Source organism: Micrasema longulum, unplaced genomic scaffold (assembly GCF_059751315.1).
Source record: "Micrasema longulum isolate JH-2025_06_02 unplaced genomic scaffold, ASM5975131v1 h1tg000026l, whole genome shotgun sequence".
In the NCBI taxonomy this organism is placed as follows: Eukaryota; Metazoa; Arthropoda; class Insecta; order Trichoptera; family Brachycentridae; genus Micrasema; species Micrasema longulum.
Window position 1 is genome coordinate 227606 of NW_028277233.1, and position 23776 is coordinate 251381.

Here is a 23776-nt window from a genome sequence, read left to right on the forward strand (position 1 = left end):
TTCTAATAATGTATGAAATTCGTTTACAGTTTATTTGAATGATATTGATATTTATATTTATGTTTGAAATATTTTCCAAGAATTTATGGGTAAAAACATCAAATTTTGTTACAATATTTGAGTTTGTCCAAATGTTCATAGACAAAGTGGCCACTTAAACCAGCCAATGACAGGTCATAAGCCCTGTAAATGCCTTGACTTCCATATTCCCTTATTTAAGGTATTCTCCATCCCTGTTGTAATTTGTTAATCAAATTTTGTGATTTAAACCTGCGATAAACGTTAATTAAACAATATAAGTTTATTTTAATTCAATTATTTTTTGACAATTCTTGATGGAATTTAATTGTTATGATGTAATAACTTATATTGACAGATAAGTTATTAATTTAAAAGTACTACTTAAGATAATATTGAGTTTTATATAAATTATCCTTACACTGTATAATATTCACCAGTCTGAAGATGTCCATTAAAGGGTGAAAGCGCTAATTGGTCAAATAAATAAGTGAAAGTGTACCAAGTATTTTTTTAATTTATAACTTATATGTAAATATAAGTTATTACATCAATATCAATTTACCTTCGTGTACAATATTTTAATACATTTTTTACCGACAAAAATTGACGATGACGTCTTTCGACGAATGAAAAAAGATAGAGAGGTACTAAATACCATTTGGAAAATGAAAACTTGAGTACTTTGGGCATGTGCTGAGAGGCAAAATATACTATACGTGTTACAAGTAATTCAAGGAAGGATTGCAGAAAGACCAGTGCAGAAAGAAGGCGCATCTCTTGGCTAAAGAACTTGCAAGAGTTGTAGCACTCAGTCTTTCTAACAAAACCAGAAGTGCTGCAGTAATATTCAACATTCGCCGGAGAAAAACACGATATGAGAAGAAGACAAAAAAAGAGCAACTTTAAAAACTATTAAAAATATAATCATTTTAAATGTGGTCCTAGAATGCCAATCGATTCCTTATAAAGATAAAAAGCGTTAACTTTTCGATTTAATTTTAATTTTCATATTTTTAAAAAGTTAGATAACCAAATATCTTGTTGTAAACAGCCTTCTTAGAAACCATGTAAATCAGTATTTTCCGTTTTATTAAGTAATAGAACCTGGAACTTCTATAGGAGAAATTTTATAGAAATTGGCATTGATAAAATTATATTACTAAATTGCCACAATTTGATCATAATTCATCCCTTTCTAAAGCAAAAATAATATGTTTTCTTCCGTCTCTGCTGTTTAAAAAACATAAAATTCATTAAATAAATGCCTCACTATTTTCTGCAGATACGAGACTAAGGTGTAATCCCATATCTAGAGAAACGAGGCTAGGAGCTCATTACGTAGTCCATGGAACGAGCTAAAAAGTGATAAATGAACAATGAACATGTATGTTATTTCCTTAAAAGATTTTGCACTGCTCAAAAGCCTCTTTAAATCAATTGTTTGTCGTTAAAGGAATTGTTTTGAAAAAAAAATTAACGTTGCCCTACTCTCCTATTTTAGCTATTTTCATTGAGAAATATGCAAACGATTTGTTTTTATTAATTTATGTACGTAACTTCTGATTAAATACGTATTTAATTTTTTTTATAGAGTTCAATTACTGCGCATTTATTTCAAATAAACATTAGTTGAGGAAACAACAATAAAAAAAAACAAAAAGTTTTTGAAAATATTTCTGAAAGGCTAAACAGTAAATGATTTTAAAAATGCAAAACAAACCACCATGCCTTTTTTTTTCTTTCTTTCGTATGACATATATAATCTTACCATTTTTTAACTGTTTCTGCTCATTTTTAAAATTTTGAAAAAACGGACACAACGTCTGTTAACACCTAATATATTTTTAGTACGTGGTTGCTATGGTAGCGAGTTACGCAAAATATGAAACGGGGAAAGAATATTCATTTCTGACGCTAATGTTTTCACGTGTATCATTTGTCATCTCTTTATATCGGATCGTTAGGGCATGGCAATATTTGCTAAATATGATATGCGTTTGGTAAGCAAAAACGTGTATATTTGTTATATGTCCAGTGATTGAAACGCTTTTTACAAATTATTGATCATTTGTCTTTGGAATAAATCAAATCTCAGCGCCTTCAGCCGACGAATTACACGAGTAAATTGAAATTTGAAGTTCCAGAAATTGTTTTAACTGAAAGTAATAATTGACTCTACTAGCTGGTTGTAGCTGTATAATGTATAATGGGTCTCGTGTAAATGTCTTGTTCCGAGAGCGAGTGTGTTGCCATTCATTATAAAGCCTTATTAAACATGATATATTGACCGGGTAGATACAAAATTTCGATGTTCCTTAAACGTAGACTATTCCACTTGATATAGTTATACCGCCTCGGCTCAGTTTTTTAAAGATTTTGTTTCGCATTCCCAAATTAAAAAAGAAAATAAACAACTTTATTTTATTGACCCTAATTTGCACTGAAAATTAATGTAACTTAAAAACATCCTTTTTATTTTGAACGTTTCTTAGCCACTTATGAAGGTAAATTAACTCGTAACATGCTAGATATTATTTTTCTGCTTCAAACTGTTCATTTGAATTTATAAAGATTCCGATCAAATGAATAATGTTGTAACTATCGTAAAAATAAGAAGAAATTTAGAGGAGCGTAAGATATCAAGATGTAAATACTGTTAATATTAATAGTTAATAGTAAAATGATTTTGATAGTACATGATAGCATGGGTTGTTTTTATTCTCATGAATTATTTTGCTTAAATATTTTAGATGTTGGCTAAACTCTAAAAATCTAACGCTTAACTAAAGCTAAACGCTAGACTCTTTTTTTATTGCCTCATCTTTCACAGTAGGAGCTGTTCGATTGTGGAATAATCTACCCACTAATGTCAGTGGCACTTCTTCTTTATTTACATTTAAATCACGTATAAATTACTTCCTGAGTATTCGAGTTTTTCCTGTCTCTTCCCTCTTTTTTTCCTTCTTTACCCCCTCCCCTCTCCATAGTATAGTGTTAATACTAAGTCGATTTTTATTTCTTAAAAAAATATATTTGTTCATTAATGTTTTTTTTTATACCGAAAATAGTATAATAAACCTACAATATGTTAACAAATCACGGATATTCTCAAATTGAACGGATTGGATAGGTACTATTATTGTTACATGGAGATGCGCTAGTAAAATCAAAAGGACGGTAGGTAGATATAAATATTTTTGAGAGTTGTTCTGAACAATTATCATTCCTTTTCTTCTCCTATTAATGCATAGGGCACTGTACTAGTGCACTAACCGCAGCGTATCTTGATTATTTTTAGTTACTTACGTTAATCTAAGTCTAATACTTCAGGTCCAGAAAATGGAATATTCTAGGGTTAAAACACATTTTTAAATTAACATGTCATTTCAACCATGTCTGAAATTGAATCTGAGGCATCTTAATTTGTAATAAAACCAAGCACGGTGATCACTTGGTCATGTGCCAGACTATTGACTTATACAACTTCACATTAATTCTTCAATGTAAATTGAACGTTTTTTTGTTCCAATTTATTATTTTTTTATTACAGCTTTTTAAACCTTTTTGCAATCAAGCATTTAACTTTTAATACTAATATTTAAAGCATTAACTTTGTTGTCAATTATTTTATTAAATGTTATTAAATATTTGTATAAAACCAATTACCGACTTTCCTATGTCGATTTCGATTTCGAGACGTACCCGTAATCAATTTAAATCGTGACTTTGATATAAATACAAGAGTTAAAATCTTACATACCAATAATAAAAGGTTAAAAGTTAATAGTATAAAAATATTTCACATTATGAAAGCTTCAAAAAATAATGTTCAATAATCAAACAACCTTTCAATATAGTCCTTTATACGATGTTTCACTTTGTCTAAATCAGTGCATGTGCTCATTATGCTTATTAAATGCATGTCGTGTTGAGTTTATATTTTTGTGCAACAACCACGATGAAGGCGTGTAGTGGGTTTTGCATGTTGGTTTGCATGTTGGTTTGATTGGTGTCCTGACGAAGAGACGGGTACGTCGCGAAACCGGGAGACATAGAAAAGTCGGTAAGTTGTTATGTACAAATATTTAATAACATTTTGATTTTAGATTAAGTCTTTAAATAAAAATACGTTTAGAAAAAAAAAAGTTTTATGTACATAATTTAAAAAGTATGTTTTTTTTTGCGTTTACGTGAACAAATATATCGGGGTGTAAAAACTGGACCTTGCTGAGATTAAGTACCGAACCGCCCCGAGTTATGTTTTAATAATGCACGGATATACTGTCCCTTCAGCTGTTAATAATTACCGAAGCCTATAAACATTTCATAACATAATAAACACACTTGTTACAATGTGCGTGTCATTTACTTCAACGGTGCATTTGCCCTCCATAAACAATAACTTCCAATAACCAGGTTCGAATTCCCCTACCGAGGAAGGAATTCACAATCTTGAACTTTAAATGATCAAAAGGACAATGTTAACAAGCAGCAGTGCTTAAAAAAATTTTTTTTTAACGTATCAAGATAAATAAAACATTCTGTTGTTTTTACATCGTTCCATAAAGGTTAGTTGCTCCGACACCGGTCGTTGCTTATGGAATAATTTACAGCCAGAAACTAAATGGAAAAAATGATCATTTGGTTCTTTAGAAATTGTTAATGTTTATTTATTTATTTATTTATTTATTTATTTACGGACAAAGTCCATTATAAACATTACAATTAAAAGAAATTTTTACAAAGGAATAAAAAAATATAAGGAACAGAAATAAGCAGCAAAGACAGATGATAGATTTTTTAGATTAAGTAAAAAGCATAGGCTAACTATACAGATTCTTTAGCTGATTTGTAAAGAAAGACATCCTTACACCATAATAATCAAGATCTTGATGATCGTTCACCCGCCTGATCATTCTGGGCAAAGGCGACTGTGCACCATAATTGGTCCTGTAGTGACCGAGGAAAAGCATTTCATTATTTCTTAGTCTACGGGTGGGAACGTTAAAAAGAATCTTTTGCAAAATTTCAGGGGCATCAATGAGACAGTTCATAATTTTATACATGCAGATTATATCTGCAATGCATCTGCGTTTTTCAAGACTTGATATGCTTAAAAACCTCTCCATATCAGAATATGAATAGTCTCCTCTTTCCAATCCCATCTTCCATGCAATTTTTCTTATAAAACGATGTTGAACTGATTCAAGGCGCTTGATATGAACAGCATAATGAGGGGACCAGATTACAGATGCATATTCAAGAATAGGGCGAACTAAAGAGCAATAAAGTGTTTTAAGTGTAAGCATACTTTGGAAATCAGACGTAGTTCTATTAATAAAGCCTAAAATTTTTAAGGATCTGTTTACTATATTATCAAAGTGTTCCAGAAAAGTTAGTTTATTATCTAGGATCACTCCAAGATCTCTTATAGAGGTGACAATCGAAAGAACTTGGCCATTAAGTTTATAATCAAAAATAAAAGGATGTTTACATTTATGGTATGAAATAATTTTGCATTTATCGATGTTAAGTTCCATGTTATTAGTTTTGCACCAAGTATGAAATGCATTTATGTCTTCTTGGAGTCTGACACAGTCATCAATATTTTTAATTAGCTTAAGTATCTTGTTATCGTCAGCAAAAAGCCAGAATTTTGTAAAAGAAAAAACATTAGCAGCATCATTAACAAACAGATTAAATAGAAGAGGGGCCAAGTGGGCACCCTGTGGTACACCAGAAGTTACTAGGAAGCTATTTGATATGAAGTTATTGATTTTGATGTTCACAAGCGATCTAAGTATGTACGAGTATTATTCTCAAATAAATTACTTACCTCAAACTAAAATTTATTACCATATTACAACAGAGATGAAAAACATTTTAAAGACGGTAATATAGAAGTCTAGATATCCACAGGGCTTATGACCTGCAAAGCTGGTTTAAGTGGCCACTTTACACCATTCTGCCAACATTTGAACATCAATATTCCTTCAATTCTTTCATCTGTTGATGTTTGTGAGGTTAAAGAGCTGAAAGCTTTATTTATGCGGGTGAGATTCATCTAATTGAATTATTTCACCTACATACTAGGCAACGCCTGAAAACTTTATTTTTTCAATTTCCATACTTCTTCATGGACCGAGTAGATTTTTAAACAATATTTTGAGTTTGTCCAAACTTTTGCATTCAAAGACTGGATTCAACTCCCTGGGAAGCTGTTTATATTAACATATTACAACAGGGATGAATAACATTTATGAGAAGGTAATTTAGAAGTATAGGCATCTACAGGGCTTATGACCTATCATTGGCTGGTTAAAGTAGCCACTTTACACTCTGTAACTTTCGCCATTCTGCCCATATTTGAGCAACTTTATTCTTTCAATTCTTTTATCTGTTGCTGTTTGTGAAGTTGAAGAGCTGAAGCCTTTATTTATGCGAGTGAGATTCATGACAGTGCATAAGCCCTGTAGACTTCTATATTGCCTTCTCTAAAATGTTCTTTATATCTGTTGTAATATTTTAATGTAAACTGCTCCCCGGAAGTTGAATCCAGTTCCTGTTTGCAAAAATTTGAACGAACTCAAAATATTGTTTAAAATTTATCATATATAAAGCTTTTGCATTTTTTTGCAAGAGTTTTTCTTTGCAGGCGAACGCTTCTCTCAGACAAATGTGTGGTGAAACTTGTATATGCAAGGGGCGCACAAATTTAATCGCGCAGAATGCAATGCTCAGACAAAAAAGGGTAGTCAAAGAATCTTCTTCTATCTAGAACGCCATATCATTCTGTCTTTGGATACAGATCTTGCTTTATCTACATTCATTCATCTGACAAGCATTATTGTCAAAATTAAGAAGGACACCTTGCAATGATAAATTTACGTTTAGTATTAATTGAAAATATTTAACAGTTTAGTATTTGTATTCCAATGATAACTTATCGTCGTGAGATTTTTTCACAATATCTATATTTCGGCCTCGTGGTGTAATGTTCAGCGCGTTTTTCTACCATGCAAGAGGTGTTAAGTTCGATTCCCGACATTGATATGAATTATGTACTTAAAAAGGCATTTTACACTAGAATATTTCATAGTTTCTGGACTGGTACCTAAAGCGTAAGGCAAATCACCGTACCTTCATGTAACAAAAATGATCAAGATACGCTGCAATTGGTGAACCAATACAATGCCTTATGCACCATTAGATGTGAAAGGGGAATTAAGCTGATGATGATATTTCAAGGATTAAATAATATTTTTTAATATATATTATGTATTTGCATGAATAAATAAATATTTAAAAAAATAATCAGTTGTAATAATTAAAATTAGTCCTGGAATTTGGATACTACTATTTATTTTAAGTCCATTCCTATTACAAATGATCGAATTTCCACGCACGCGCATTAAAGTTCATAGCGTTGTCATATAGCTCTACAAGACTCATGGAGATAAGAGCACCCAACTCGTGTAATGCAAAAAAAACGACTCTTATAAGATATAGAATAAAGATTGAAATAGCGTATTATCGAAATTTTTGAGTTTTAGATACTTATAGAAAACTTATATGTAGGTGTAGCATAGTTTTCGTAATATAATACTTCAAGCGCACTTTATAAAAGTGATTTTATGCTATATTTATTGATGTTTAATTTTTCATTGGATATTTACCTATCTATATGTACTATCATGCCTGATAAAAATAAAGACATGACTTTTTTTGTCAGCATGCCATGCCTACTGATAATATTTACCGCACGCGCCTGATGTCCAGGGTTTTGATTGACACATAGAACTGTATTTTCTTTGAATATCTATAGGAACGGTTTTAACGGGTTGAATAATGTGAATAAAATTAGGGCTTCTGCTTGGTACGATTTCACGTATCGTTAACCTAACGTCACATCGAGAAAACTTATTGTATTGTTATCTTAATTAAAAACTACCATACCAGAAGCCTTTACCAGCAAAACCTGGCGGCAAATGTTAAGAGAAGAATCCGCTCGTGCGGATGAGCAGTTCTAACAAGACGACAACACAATTCTCCCTTTAGATCCCGTCATCCCGTGCGGTGCGCGGTGTCGGGACAATCTCCGTAGTAATCTGCGCGGTTTATACATGCATTATATTGTCTGGTCACTGAATGCTCTACTGTTACTTGGTATAGTTCTGTAGAGCTAGAGACGTGAGTTACCAGAGCCGGGTCAAAATTCCAGAGTCACATTGATGCAATACAAAAAATACACTCATTACTGTTTTCATTGATCGCGATGATCAGTCTGTTTAATCCGACGCGACGTGACGGGTCGTAACTTAAGCTAAAAAAAAAAATTAATAGATATGCAGCACCTAAAATTATCTGTGTCCAGGTGGATGAAGAAAACAGATTTGTGTGTAAAATAGAACCCAAACCCTGCACTAGAGTTTTCGACTTAGTGGAGATAAGTCCCCCTCGTTGTAAAGTGGTTGAGGTCTTAATTGACCATTTTTGAGTTCCTGGGTTTCATTTCTGGCAAGGTGGGACCTTAAAGGTTCATTTTAAAATATCAATATTTTTTTTAACTAAGCAACATACATTTAAAACTTAATGACTTAATAACAAACCTCTAAATATGTTGAGTGATTACAAAAATGCGCTAAATTAATGTCAAAATCTGTGAAAAACTAACTAAAATAAAATACTGTAAGACTGGGGTTGTTTTTTTGTACTATTATTGTATAATTACAATTTTTTCATAAAACGCTTTTTTTATGAATACCTCACTGGGCACAACTCGTGTCGAGGCATTCATTTATTTTATTTTTATTATTTTTTCAAGTTACAATAGTTGGTGTCTATAATAATTTATGCATTATATAACATAGTCAGAAAAGTTGATGCATGCCACGGATTGGAGATTCTTACTGGATGTCGAAAATAAAATATGAAAATAAAGAATAATTAAAAAAAATATATAAACAGATGGTAACCATGAAATTTCGCATTATAAATAAATTGTCCTTGTTTTAGGAATGTATGTATGTGTATTCGCATGGGTGTATGTACGTGTGTCTGTATGTACATGTGTATATATGTGTGTGTATATATATATATATATATATATATGTATATATATGTATATATATATGTGTGTATATGTGTATGTGTGTATGTATATGAATCAACATGTTTAAACGAGTAAGTTTATATTGTATTAGTCTGTGCCCTCTATTAATTTGTTTACTATTATCATATATTAGAACGTAATTGCCTAGCTTGGAACGGGGTATGTACCCTTGTTAGCTGGGCAAAGTGAACGTAAAATTACATTTTTGATAAAAGGTGTAAATAAATAAAAACAAAAAAATAAAATAACACACATACATAAATATTAAAAAGAAAAAAATATAATGATGTTAGAAAAATCAAACATGATTGTAATAATATAATATTAGCAAAAAGCATAAGTACTGTGCAGATTTGAGCGGGTTTTTTGTCACCTCTACACATGTAGAAGACCCAATAACAGAAGGGAATTGAGAAAAATCGTATTATTTTTTGTGATCTCACCGAGAATCCAATGTGGAAGCCTCAAAGTGTGAGGCAAATATCTTAACCGCCAATTAAAATACCTTATCCTGGCTCTGTTCGCCCAGCATTTAAGAGAAGCGGCTCTTTATTACCTCAGATAGTGCTGGCTGGCCCTACGTGATATGCTAATTTTACTTCCGTGAACTCAATTAAACCAGGCGAACTTTAAACATGAAGAAATTCTCACTTTGCAAATAAAAATTCATGTCTCCTAATCTATGCACGTATGTCAAATTAATAATTATAAAAGCAAGTGATCCGAAAACTTCCTCTTAATTCTAATAACTGTGCATTATCAGCATCATTCTTCTTCTGTAGCCAGTGGTGCATAGGGCTCAGCATTTGTAAAACCAAATCCGGCGCATTTTGATAATCTGTTACGGGAAGTTAAGGTGAGAGCAGCCATCATGTCAAAAAACTCGAGTAGGTCTCTGGTTCTATTTTACACACAAAACTGTATTGTTTATCTGCCGGGACACAGAAATAGAAGCTAGAAACTACGCATACATAAAACAAATGGTATTTAAAATATCTTCGAAAAAATAGTTTACTCCTTTTTGACGTCGAATATAAATTATCTGAGTAAATGCAGAAAAAAAGTAAATGCGAATGGATAACGAAATAATGCTAAAATAGATGTACATGTCAAGAGCGAGTGATAACGTAGAACGAGGACGGCCAAGAAAGACGTTTCATGATAACATGAACCAAAATCTGACAACCTATATGCATGTATGATGTTAGAATGTAGAAAAATCTATTAATATGTGTTAGTATAGACGTCTGTGGCATTCTATCCTCTCTTTCTACCCAAACGTGATACATATCACGACGTTAGTAGTAGTATTTACTGACATTCCAAACAGATATATATATTTTTTAATCTTATAATTAGAAATCAAACACTGATTTGAGTCTACTGAATACTTTATTTTATTTTTACAAATATAAACATATAAAAATAAAACTTCGTGACAATTGTTTCGCCTTATTAGGGCATTTTCAAACGAATGTGAAGATTATTTGGATTGAATGTCCTTATATAGTTATATAATTCAAGGTACTTAAGTAGAAAATAAAAATAATCTTATGAACTATAGCATGTACATTAATCAGAATTGAGGGAAAAACCGATGGTTAAGGGTGAGGCTAAGTGTTTAATAGGTAATGGGGAATTTAGGTATTTATATTTGAATTTCGGGGAAAATATAACAAAGTAAGTATTTATTGACATACAAGTATGTATTGTGAGATAATTAAAGAAGCCTTATAGTTTTGTAAATTTAGATAATTGTTGTCGAAAAAAATATCAATAATATTATAACAGGTTGCTGTTCATTTTAATTTTAAAACATGATTGAAATATTATGAGAAAATTTATATAAACATAAATGTATTATCATACAATATTTCTATTTTTAAGAATTTCTTATCAAAATATATCAATGCAATCGTAACATGATTCATCTATTAATTAATTACGCGTCATATAAGCGTGTACAAAAAGGAACAAAGTGAAGAATAACAGTCTATTTAAATATGTTTAATAGTGGTGAAGATATTAGGTTGGTTTGTTCATTTATTATTTTAAAATTATCACCCTTAACCATCGGTTTTTCCCTCAATTATAATTAATGTACATGCTATAGTTCATAAGATTATTTTTATTTTCTACTTAAGTACCTTGAATTATATAACTATATAAGGACATTCAATCCAAATAATCTTCACATTCGTTTGAAAATGCCCTAATAAGGCGAAACAATTGTCACGAAGTTTTATTTTTATATGTTTATATTTGTAAAAATAAAATAAAGTATTCAGTAGACTCAAATCAGTGTTTGATTTCTAATTATAAGTTTAAATATGGAGTTCTACAAAATAAACACCAAATCAATCAATATATTTTTTAATGTTTCATTCGAGATTAAGAACGTAATATCGTTTTGACAGATTGCATTCCTCTATTTGCATTTCTTGGTAGAACTGCACTGTTATTATAACAAAAAAAATACTTCATTTAGTTTTCACAACTTTACACACTTATTGTCTAAAAACTGTATGAAGAATTGTTTTTATAATATTGTCTCGAGATAAAAGTTTTCACATAGTATTACTCAAAGTTACAGCAAATCAATCAAGGAAATTTTTGGTGATTTTTCGAAGGGTAGAAAAAACACTTGCAAACACAGAATAGGATATAAAATATGCATTAGTAAGTCGGTTTTCTACTGGTTTCTATAATATGATGATAAATCAGAGCGCTGTAATCGAATCTGAGAGTTCAATTGAAATAGAATCTCTTTGCGTAGTTTATTGACAATACAATGCACAATTCAATTTAACAGGACGGAGCCTATAAAAGCACTATTTTATGCGTTTAACAATCGTTTCTTGTGTCCAACTGCGCATCTGTTACAATGCAATAAGAGAAATGAAACAATAATAATTACAATATTAGCAGCAAAAAACGCATATGTATTTTATACGAGCTTGTTTTATATTTACTTTTATCAATTTAAGCTAACTTTCTTATTCTTATCTTTAAAAAGTTTATTTTTATATATTTGTTATAATATGTGTTTAAAAGACAAATATAAGATGCAATAATATATGCCACGACTCAACACGGATTTTCTGGCGAGTCGCAGAAAGTTCACGGGCATAAGTAACTGGTGGTTTAACTTAAGCTGGCGCGTTCAGAAAACTCCCACTAACGCATTAAAAATCCTAGAGGATGTAGATTTAAAAAAACATTGTATTAAATTTTAACCAAATGTGATTTGTTTTAATTCGGTGTTGAATTAGAGGGGTGTATGTGAAAAAAAAATATAATGGGTTAAGAAAACGAAACATTAATTTACTAAAATACTTTGTTTCATTATTTTATATTTTTCACATCATTTTTCAAAATTAGTGTGTATACATATTTTTACCGATATAATTTGTACTGTGCATTTTAATTAAACTATTTTAGTTGTTATTATAATAAACATAAAATATTAAATAAAAAACATGCTTGTTTTAAAATCAATACTCGAATATATGACATTTTCTTAAGTAATTTTTTTTTTGCTCTAATCCATAAGAGATTTTTAAAATCAGTATTCTGTACATTAAAAATGTTTTTGTGTAAGTGAAAGCGTCATCACTACATAATCGACCTATTCATGATTCGATTAAATAAAAATACCCACATATTTATAAACCTGTGTTTTTAATCCATAACTTATCATTCGTACATATTATTATATTTTTAGTATGAAGAATTTCAGCAAAATTCAGATGAACGCAGAAGCATCCTGTGTATATTGTACTACCATATCATTAGCAACTAATGAAGCAATAGTTGTCTATGTCACGCTCATAAACGCGTCTGAGCGCGAGAGAGACGGATATTATTTTCATAATGCGTATGCCGCGCGACGTCATACCATAGGCTGATTTACGGATACTACACAATGCGTATGTGTAAGTATAGCGCACGCGCCAGCTTATAAAAATCCACCAGTACTCCTGGTTATGTAACTATAAGCTGTGCCTTTGTATACAATAAAGGTTTGTATGATCCTATTTTAAAAATAAATGTGTACACGTAACAAAATAAAAACAATGTGAAGAATACGAGCACATAATAGTTAATTGGAGATATATATCTTTTTTAGATTATAGCTTTTTTGTTCGGTAAGGCCGAAATTTAGTTTGTTGAGGTAATACAGTGTGCAGTATGTATAGATAGATTATTATGAATAATTTACATAGCCATAAACCTATTTTTTTCAAATTTGGATAAACAACTTTTGACAAACCTTTCTTTTTTTAATTATTTATTTATTTTATATGGGAGTTGCTTTATTTTTTACCTTGCTACAATATACAAGTTTATGTTTCAAAAATAAGATTTTCCTGCTATTAAATTACTTTTATTTTAGCTAAACTGTTGGGATTAAGAAGGATATACTTAAATGGACCAATCTGGACTTAAATGGACTTCTCAGCATTTGCTCATGTGGAGAGGAAACCACTCAAAGCTCTTCAGGAGAAGTCGGCATGTTGACAGTAGCCAATAGGCCTTCCGTTCCACTTGAAGAATGTTCGGCATTTCGTTCCCCACTTTGGTTTATTTTACCAATTGCTTGCACTATTTTGACCATATATGATATTACTTCTCGTATGAGTTCTTTATAACCGATCACCAATTGGTAGATCTTCACCCTGGCTTCTGCATCGCGCCACCAAGTGTTATCTCTGAAAGCTGAAAAAGCGGCAATCAACAGGTGAGGGACATGTTGAGGAGTTTCACCGTCGCATGAGCAGCTGTCAATGTCGAAGAATTTGAACCGATTCAGGTAGCTCATGAACCCACCATGACCCGTAAGCATCTGAATGAGCTCGTAGCCAGCATTCGACATTCTCCTGAAATCATATGAAAATGGTAGGGAAAAACATTTTAGTTATACTTCCGGTAGTCTCACTCAAATAACGATCTTGCCAGAGTTGAAGGATCCTGCTTCTTTGCACACTTTTATCCATTGAGTCTAAAACGCTCGTCCAGGATTCATAAACAGAACTGTATTCTTCGTCAGCCCGGACACAGAAAATTCAGTCACATCTCTGTAAAATTTTATTAATTTATTACTTACATCATTTTTGCAGTATTTAATGTTTACGGAATGTATCAGGAGAGCATATTCCATAAGAGAATGTGTATAGAATGTATGTAGGTTATGCAACCTGCGACCGTCGCGTTGCGCGTCGTGGTACCCATACACAATACTCAGTTGGTCGCTATTAGTATTCAATGCACATGGGCTAATATGGCGCGAGAAGTATTGACAGCGCTTTTATTTATCTCCTAGAGATGGCTATTTCGTATACAATACTTTAGCCACATGTTTGAAGATATAAGGAATCGATACAAATGATGTTTTCCTTTAAAATGCTCCTCCGTTATATTTTACATCGATAAACCGTGATTTATTTTTCAAATCGAATAGAAATCGCAATAATAAAATTCGCTAATGGCAATATCTGAATATTGTTAACTTAAAAAATGTTAATAAGATATTATAATTAATCACGTACTTTGCTATATCTGCCAGTTTCTAGACGTACCCGTATCTTCGTCAGGACACTAATTATACTCACATACTTATCCCACTGTATGTTCTTTTTGAAACCGGTTAATATAGAAAAGTGGCTTCAAATATTTATTTAATTATTTTATTTTTATAAATTCACCAATATTTAAGCTCGCAATCCACCTAGGAATTGCTCGAACAACTTTTAGCATGATTCGTGTTGTCTGGAACTCTAATGTATGCTTGGTCAAAACGAAAAGCTGATTATAACACTCTTGTGTAATGTCAGTACTCCGGGTGCGACTCTTGATACTTTACCAAAGCTCAACCAAACTTCTGAATTTTGAGAGTAAAAGCTTTAGGAAAATATTAGGCAGAATGTGGTTTGATTTCGTAACTAACATTGAAGTCCGAGAATGGACGCAGCAGCCTCCTATAACGAGCGTTTTGAGGATACGGCGATGGACCTGGCCTGGACACGTGCTGCGCATGTCTCAGGAAAACCTAAACCCAAGCTGCCTCTTCTTTACACCTGCCGGCTCCAGCCGCATCGTCCTGGAAGGCCGTCGATGACGATCTTTCGGCATTATTGTATGGAACTAAGGGATTTGCGGGGTTGACGTGGAAGGAGGTCAGAGTGCTGCTAGCGATAGGGTCTCCTGGAGGCGTTTGGCGATGTCCACAAGCTCCACTTAGAAGGATGGATGTAGAAAAGAAAAAGAAGAAAAAAATTTCGGACAAAGTTTATTTTGAACATAAATAAAAAATATATTTTTTTATTTATAAATCATAAAACACAAAGTATTTTAAAATTATAATACGTTGAAGAACATTCCTAGGAGTTACAACAACTCAATTTGGGACATAAATTTAATAATATTAACATTTAGAAAATAACACATATTGAGAACAACAAAGAAACAAAGCATGTTTAGCACCTTTATAACTAAATACAGCACAACGGTATAAACTAAAATAAGTCTTATGATAACCGAGAAATGGAAAAAAGAAGATCAGTGCTTTGGAAAATTGGATATAAAAAACGTTTTCTTACACGGGGTAAAAATTAGAGCATTATGGCGAAGTTTCTTAAAAACCTTTTTTTCTTTTGAAATGTACTTTAATTCTCGGTTTCCGGGAATCCAACCCGCCAGTCAGCAGAACTTTCCGACGAGAGCTTGTGACATTACTAACGGAGTCATTTCAAAATTACAAAACTTTTAATAATCATGGCGTTGATAGCACGATACACGTTTTTTTTGCTTAGTTAGATAGTCTGTTGAAAATTTAAAAAAAAAATACTGAACTTCCTCGTTTTATTATTTATGAGTCTACGTAAAGTCACATTGAGAGGTATTTGTTTGAGATTGTATTTTACTAACTTATTTAATCCAATTATAATAATAAAAATACTTTATAGTTTTATTCCACTTTTATTTATAATTTTTTAAATATTTTTTTTATTAGTGACCGTCTTTCGTCGTGACCGACATCGTCTGACTGGTGGGAGACTAAACAAATTTCTATGTTGTATACAAGTGCCAGCAGGGGTTGTAAATCATGATTTTATATAATTATGTAAATAAAAGAATTTAAATTAAAATCATTTAAGTATAAGGTAATAGCAATTATAAGAATATAAATTTTGTTTAAATGTATATAATAAAAACTGGTGTAAAATGTATTATTTTATGAAATTTTGTATTTGAATTACATATATTTAAATTTAATTAAAACTATAACAAAAAAATACAAATATATATTTTTTTTAAATTTATAAATAAAAGTGGAATAAAACTATTAAGTACTTTTACTATTATAATTACAATGCAGTTTCACCAAGAAATGTCAGTAGAAAAACTAAATTATTTAATCCATTTCTATTCCCTAGGTGGAGTATATGCATATAAAAAACAGTGCGTTTTATTATTATAAGTTTGTGTAAAAAAAAAAAAAAGTGTTTTACACTTTACGAACAGATTTTTTGCAAGGCGTTGGACCCTCCCATATGATCAGTTATTTAGGTCAAAACCTTAAAGAAATAAAACAAATTCAAAAAGGGTAATAAAATACATTTTCCAAGAAATAAGAAAACAATAAAAGTTTTGTACACATCTGAAATGCAAACGTTCAATGGGATTTGTTATTCGCGCGTTTAAATTTATAGATCTATTTAACTGTTAAAGGGATCGCGCCATGCGCAAGCGCATCTTTGCTGTAACAATCACTGCACATGCACACAGCATACATATTTTAATATTGTATTATTTATTTGACCATATTCCAACTTGAATTCAAGGCATCTTATAAATCACTATGTGGAGAGAAAGGAGACCCTTTACCTTCGTGAAAAGCATTCTAAATGGATTTTTATCTTTCAGTTTCTTTATCAATTAACAGAAATTTTACTAAGCTAACATGTGTTTAGTAATTACGGTAAATATATAAAACAAACTTTAAAAGCTTTCTGCATTCAGATACCTCCAAAAGGTTATATCTACAAATTATTTTAATTACATTCATCAAAAAAAAATACCATGAAATTAAGTTAAAAATGAATGTTATGAGGAAGCGCAAAAGTTTTTTTTTAAATTTGTTAAAAGACTATTAAACGAAGCCAAATTTTTTTTTTTTAATTTTCGTAAATTGTATTATCAGCGCTGCAATTTTTTTTAGGTTTGTATTTCTGAAATAACTCCGCACGTGACGTCAGAAGTTCTTTTCCGGTTATTCTTGATCAGTTCTTTCCATTGGACCATCCACGGCAAGCAAACCGGAAATCTTCCATAACACTCATATCATAGGTTGATTTATATGAACCAGTGACGTCATTCAAAGTAGATCGTTTGTATTAAAACGATTTTTATTCTTTTTTTCGTACATTTTCAGAAACTTTGCAGTACAATTTATTGCGTAAATTTTTACCGCGACAAGAAAACATTTTTGTATCCAATTTTTCGTAGGACTGAAGTTCATCATTGTCATATTTGCTCTTTAGTTGTATCTCCATTTAACATAACAGGATTTAAGATGCTATGTATTTTTTAGTCGTTCTCGCTCCACGTTACCTAATTCATTTTCATGTATATTTATCTGTTTAATCATTATGTTTCCATCCGTTCGTTCCACATGACCAAACCATTTTAGTGACCCTAATGAACACTGGCACCATCAAATGCCAGGCAGTTCACTACACCAATTTAACATTCCACTAGCCGCTTGAAAACGGAAACCGGGGAAGCCAGACTTTCTCCGATCAGTGCTGGTACTAGACGTGAAATATAATGTCACAGCTGACACTCAAAATTGTCGTAAATTGTATTCATTTTATCGCAGTAGTTCAATTCATTAAATTTAGTTTAATTTTTTTATTATCTAGTTCTAAAATTAGTAATAAACTCCATGTATTATGTAAGTGAATCTTTCATTTGAATAAATGCAACCTTAACAACAAAACTAACTAACTAACTATGACTATGAGATGGCTGATCTTTCTTTGAATCATAGCTCGGAAACCAAGGACCTAGGAGTGCCCTTTGATACTTCATTAACTTTTCATAGTCACATTTTCAATATGAGTCATTCAGCTTCCAAGATGTTGGGATTTGTGATTCATAATTCAAAACACTGCGCAGAATTGAATACCATTAAACTTTTGTATACAGCTTAAGAACGTTGCATTCTGGAGAGTGGTGCGGTGGTGTGGGGGACTGAAGAATCCACTTTACTCACTAATAGTTGAGATAACACTGAAAAAGTTTCTTCGTTACCTCTACACGAGAAAGTATGGATACTACCCATTGCACTACCTACCATTGTTCCTTTTAGGTATGCTTGGTATCACAAGTTTGCAGGCCAGAAGGAGCATTGCCCTGCTTATGGTGGCCTTCAAACTTCTAAACGGGTTAATTTATAATTCCAACCTTTTTTGAGTGCATTAAACTATATGTACCGAGCAACTATTTAAGAGGTAGACTACACAGATCATTTGTTCTTCCAGAACGCAGGACAAATTTATCGTGGTTGATGACTGTGGGGAGAATGATTGGTCTGTTGAACAGCCTGCCGAGAGAGGTGGATCTTTCCCATGCTGAGATTACCAGATTCAGACTCTTTCTCTCTAACTATGAGTACGTATCATAATGTGTATTAGTGACTTATTTGTTTTTGTTTACTATTGTTTAAATGGACCTTAATAATCCACTGTACTTTTTATCATGTTTTTGTACAAACTAAATTAAGTAATAGTCAAACTTAATTCAAATATAAAAATCGAATCCATCCAGTAAAAGCAAAAGATTATTCTGTTGATTTGGGCCCCACATATTTTATACTGTCAGAGTATATAAAATACACTGGCAAACGTGATATAAACCGCCCGTATCCTTAATTTAGTTCATTGAATTTTTCATTATGTTAACAATGTAATCTCGTGTTGAGAAGTGTTATATTTTTACAGGCTCTTAAATAAAATTTAGTTTTAGTTCCTATGTGTACCTAATATTTTTTATGTATTATATTGTAAAAATAAAACAAACATCCACTTAATCAAAATTGAGTTCTCAAACAGCTTAAATTTAAAGCCAGCAAAGCCATAATACACAACCGTATTTACTAATTGAATTCGTTTTTAATAAAACACATAAACTGATGTACTTTAAATGTTTTTCTGGGTTATTATGCGTGTGTCTTTTGCATTCTTTGTCGGCGTTTTAGATCGCATTGCAGAGTCCATCATTGAAGTTGTCGTAATTTGTGTGGGTAACGTAACCTGTATTTAGAATTCGTACGCTGACACAATTGTCGTAATATGGAGCTTATTAATCTGAAATCTGAATCGCGTCAAAGCCTTTCTGTAATAATTTATTTATTACTGGGTACCATGATGATTTTTTTCGCACCTGACCTTCTCTGCTTATTTTTTTTAGGATGTTACGGTACAATAATCCATACCATTTAATAAGTTTAAAAGCGGTGTGTAAACTCGGTAAACATATGCATAGATTTTAACATGCTTGACCCAAAGTTATTTGGATATTTGTATGTAAATTTCGATCGCTCCTTTTAATTGCCGGGTTTATGTTGACTGTAGAAAGATAACCATAGTTTGCAGTACATTAAAAATAACCATACGTCGATTCAACGTGTATATGTTTGAGTGCACATATTTTGGATTGTGTACATATTTTTTTTGTTTAAGCAGTAATGTATCACTTTAAATGTCGTGTTATAGATAAATGAAAAACAGTAAGGTTTATTAATTTGTATTTTTACTAGGAGAAATCTTGAAATCACAAAAACAGATATTTCTTACTATACCAAACTAAAAAAAATATTAAGATATCTTCTTCAGACAATTTTAACTATAAACTTTTTTAAATCAACTTTTTAATAGGAGGAATGTTAGTATAAACACATTGTTTATTCATTTGTTTTTGCTTTTTAACCTTAAAAAAACTACCATATTTTATAGTGTACACTTACCTGAGCGGCACACGTGCCTCCTGCAAGCTCTTTGGGTCGACTGAGTTGGCAGGAGCGGCGAGCATGGTAGCGCAATAGACGAGCAAATTTTATCGATTTTTCATTTCGACGAATGTTATCTATCATAAAGGGATAAAAGAAAAACAATTCATCGCCTCCATGTGGTGTTTGGTCAAAACCATTTATTCAGTGTGACGGGGACTGCACGCTCTCATTTACTTGTGTGCTCCTCTACTATCTTTGTTATATTTCCGAGAGTCCAGTTCTATCCGATATTCATCTTTGGACAGTTTTTACTAGCTATTTAACACAACCAGTTTTATAGAAGAGTACTTTATTTGGATTTTAAAAACGCTTTAAATGTCATAACTCATCAAAGATAATATTAATTTCATATCACCAATAAATACTGTATAAAAGAGTTAATTAATTACGCTCTTAAAGTTTTATCATAATATTTTCATAAGCTTGTTTTTATCGACCGCAAGTATGTTACCATGTATTTATGTACTTTGGATGCTTTAATAATGATCTATCCTTTGCATGGTATAAATTAGCATGTAATACATCATGTCTACATTGTGCTTGCATTGTATTTTCATATGCGATATGTTTAAGGAAGTACTTAGTAAATAATTGTTACTTAATTTGATACTCATTAGGGCTGCGATGAAAGGATTATTATTTTTTGCTTATATTACGTACGAAATTTTTTTCATAACTGCCATTGTTTAAAAAGTAACCATCATTTAAAATATAATTAAAGGTACTATTCGAAATTTTTGATTCCAGATTATAATTTTTCTTAAATAAAGTTTTTTTTTTTTTTAATTCGTGAACCTTACATAATTTTGATGGTACGTCATAATTTTATATGTTAATTAAGTAGGTGATAAGTAATTTTAAAACACCACAAAAAAACAAAATCCGAGAATTTTACACCAAAATCAACAACAAAAAAGGCATTTTAGTAAGTATAACAAGTATTACGCAAACACTGGAAGCTATTGAAATGTTTACAAATATTGTGCTTAACCATACTATTTCACCTGTTTTTCTTGCGAATTTATTTTAAATGGATAAAGAGAGCATATTTGCATTTTTTTATTGTGCTCTGTAAATAAATACGTAAAAAGGTAAAAAAAATGCTTTCCAATTTACATTTACAACATATTTTACTCAATAGTTTTTACTCTTTCAAAAAATTTAAACAAACACCAAAGTTAATATGAGAAAATGTTTAAAAAATATGATATAATCAATACTATTTTAAATATCATCAACTTTTCTGCTCACTCAAATTTAAAATATACATTTGGTCATAATTACAATACGCGTTATTCGAGGAATCTTCATGTGTCTTAGTTTCGCTCAACCAAGTTTGGCAGTGAGTCCTTGGAAAATATTGGCCATTCCGAATATAATAAACTGCCTGATGAGCTAAGACACGAAAAACTGAATAAAAAATCCGGAAGTGTCGCAATTAAAAAATATTTCTTAAATCTTTTTGATATTGATAATTATTAATGTAGTTTAAATAATATGGTGTTTTATGTTTCTTATACAAAAATGTTTTCTTTTTATTTGAAATGTATTAATTTGTATGATATTATGTATTGTCAAAAAAATGTTTTTTCTTATTTACGATCCCAAATGAGTTTCTTATAACTCCTGGGAGTATAATATGTAATTTTTGTATTATATGTTTTATTAATAATCATAAAAAAAAAATTAAAAAGATATAGCTTTATAATGTGAGATATTTTAGATTTTTTATGTTTAATACGTAAATAAATTTTTAACCATGTAAAATCGCCAATTAAGCGCTTTAAGAATTAATTGTACTCAAGAGATTATTTAAAAATAAAAATTTTCTTCAAAATCCATCCAAAATAATATGTTTAAAATACGCTCATTAACACACGATGGGAAAGGACAAAAAAGCGTGAAAATAAAACATATAGGTACAAGTGATTGTTTAAAAGCATTCCAATAAATTTACAACTATGTAAAACGGTTTATATGTATCTTTCCTTATATCACAATGCAATAAAAATGCTTCTTCATATTGTACTCGAAATTCATCGACCTTGTTCCATCGGATGTTCGATATTTCCTTCATATGTATATATATATCAAGATCACTACGTCATCATTCAGCTGGCCCATACGATCATTGGCCCGTGTCGTGTACTGAGAAAACATCACGCCTAAATCATCAGCACAGCATGATCAGGAACTAACACACATACACAATACACCAGCTTTTTCTCCCAGTCGCTGTCCACGTGATAGTGATCGATGTTTTGACAATCATATCGTTCCGAATGTGTGGAGAATAAGCTTGCTCTTTAATCAACGGAAATGGATCCAAATGTAAATAGGAATATGAATAGTTGCAATCACAGTGGATATAGTACAAATAAAAATATATACATCAAACAAAACTGCGATAATAATAATCGCACTTGCATGAAAAACTTTTTAGTTTATTACGAACGTTCTTATATTCAAACTAACACTGCCGTATTATATTTTCAATTTTTAAGGTAATTTATTTATTTATTTATTATATATTACGGCCTTAGCCAATTACAACAGTTTTTTACTTTTTTTTTGCAACACAACAGGCCAGGAGGCCTAATTACAGTGGTGAATTACATCACAGAGCACCCAGGCTTGAGAAAAATCACATTTCAATTTTTGTGTTCTCACCGGGAATCGAACCCGGAACCTCCCGTGCGTGAGTCAAGCGTCTTGACCACTACACCACGGAAGCCGCCAACATGGAGTAACATAAATGCAAGAAACTGAACAAAAATAACATAAAACTATTTAGCAAAGACAAACAAGGGCAAAACAATAATTGTGTACAATTTATTCATAAAAACAAAAGACCTAAGACTTCAAGCTAAACCATGCAAATCCAACTTCATCCCACACTGTTTAGTCGCGAAGAAATCTACGAAAAGCCGGAAGATCTATCCCAAAGAATTCCAAGTCGTATGATGAATTGACTTATCTACACATTCTGGACATTGGGGCATAAAAACAAAAGTCGCTCTTAGAAGATTTTATAAATAGCAGATTTTGACTTCTGATGACATAGAACATGAAAAAAATTTAATTGCAACAGAGATGGGACATCACTTATAGCATCAAGTATTTTGAAAATGCATATAAGGTCCATCTCAGTTCTACGTCTCTCCAATGAAGACAGATTAAGAGATTGCGCTATTTCAAAATAGGAATAATTACCCCTTTGTAACCCGAGCAACCATGCCACTTTTCTTAGAAAACGGTTTTGGACAGACTCAATATGGTCAATATGAGTCCTGTAGAATGGAGACCAAATAGGAGAAGCGTAATCTAGATGGGGTCGAACTAAAATCTAAAAATCTAAAATGCTAAATTAAATTTTCATGAGTCTTTTACCTTTTAAGGAAAAAAAAATAGAACGAAGACGCGCAGGGGTTTATTTATATATATATTTTTTTTTTCATAGACTACTTAACTTAATTAAATTTTTTTTAATTTTTTATATATCGTATTATCAGCGCTATGATTTTTTAAGTGTTGTGATTTTGAAATAACTCCGCCTGTAACGTCTCAAG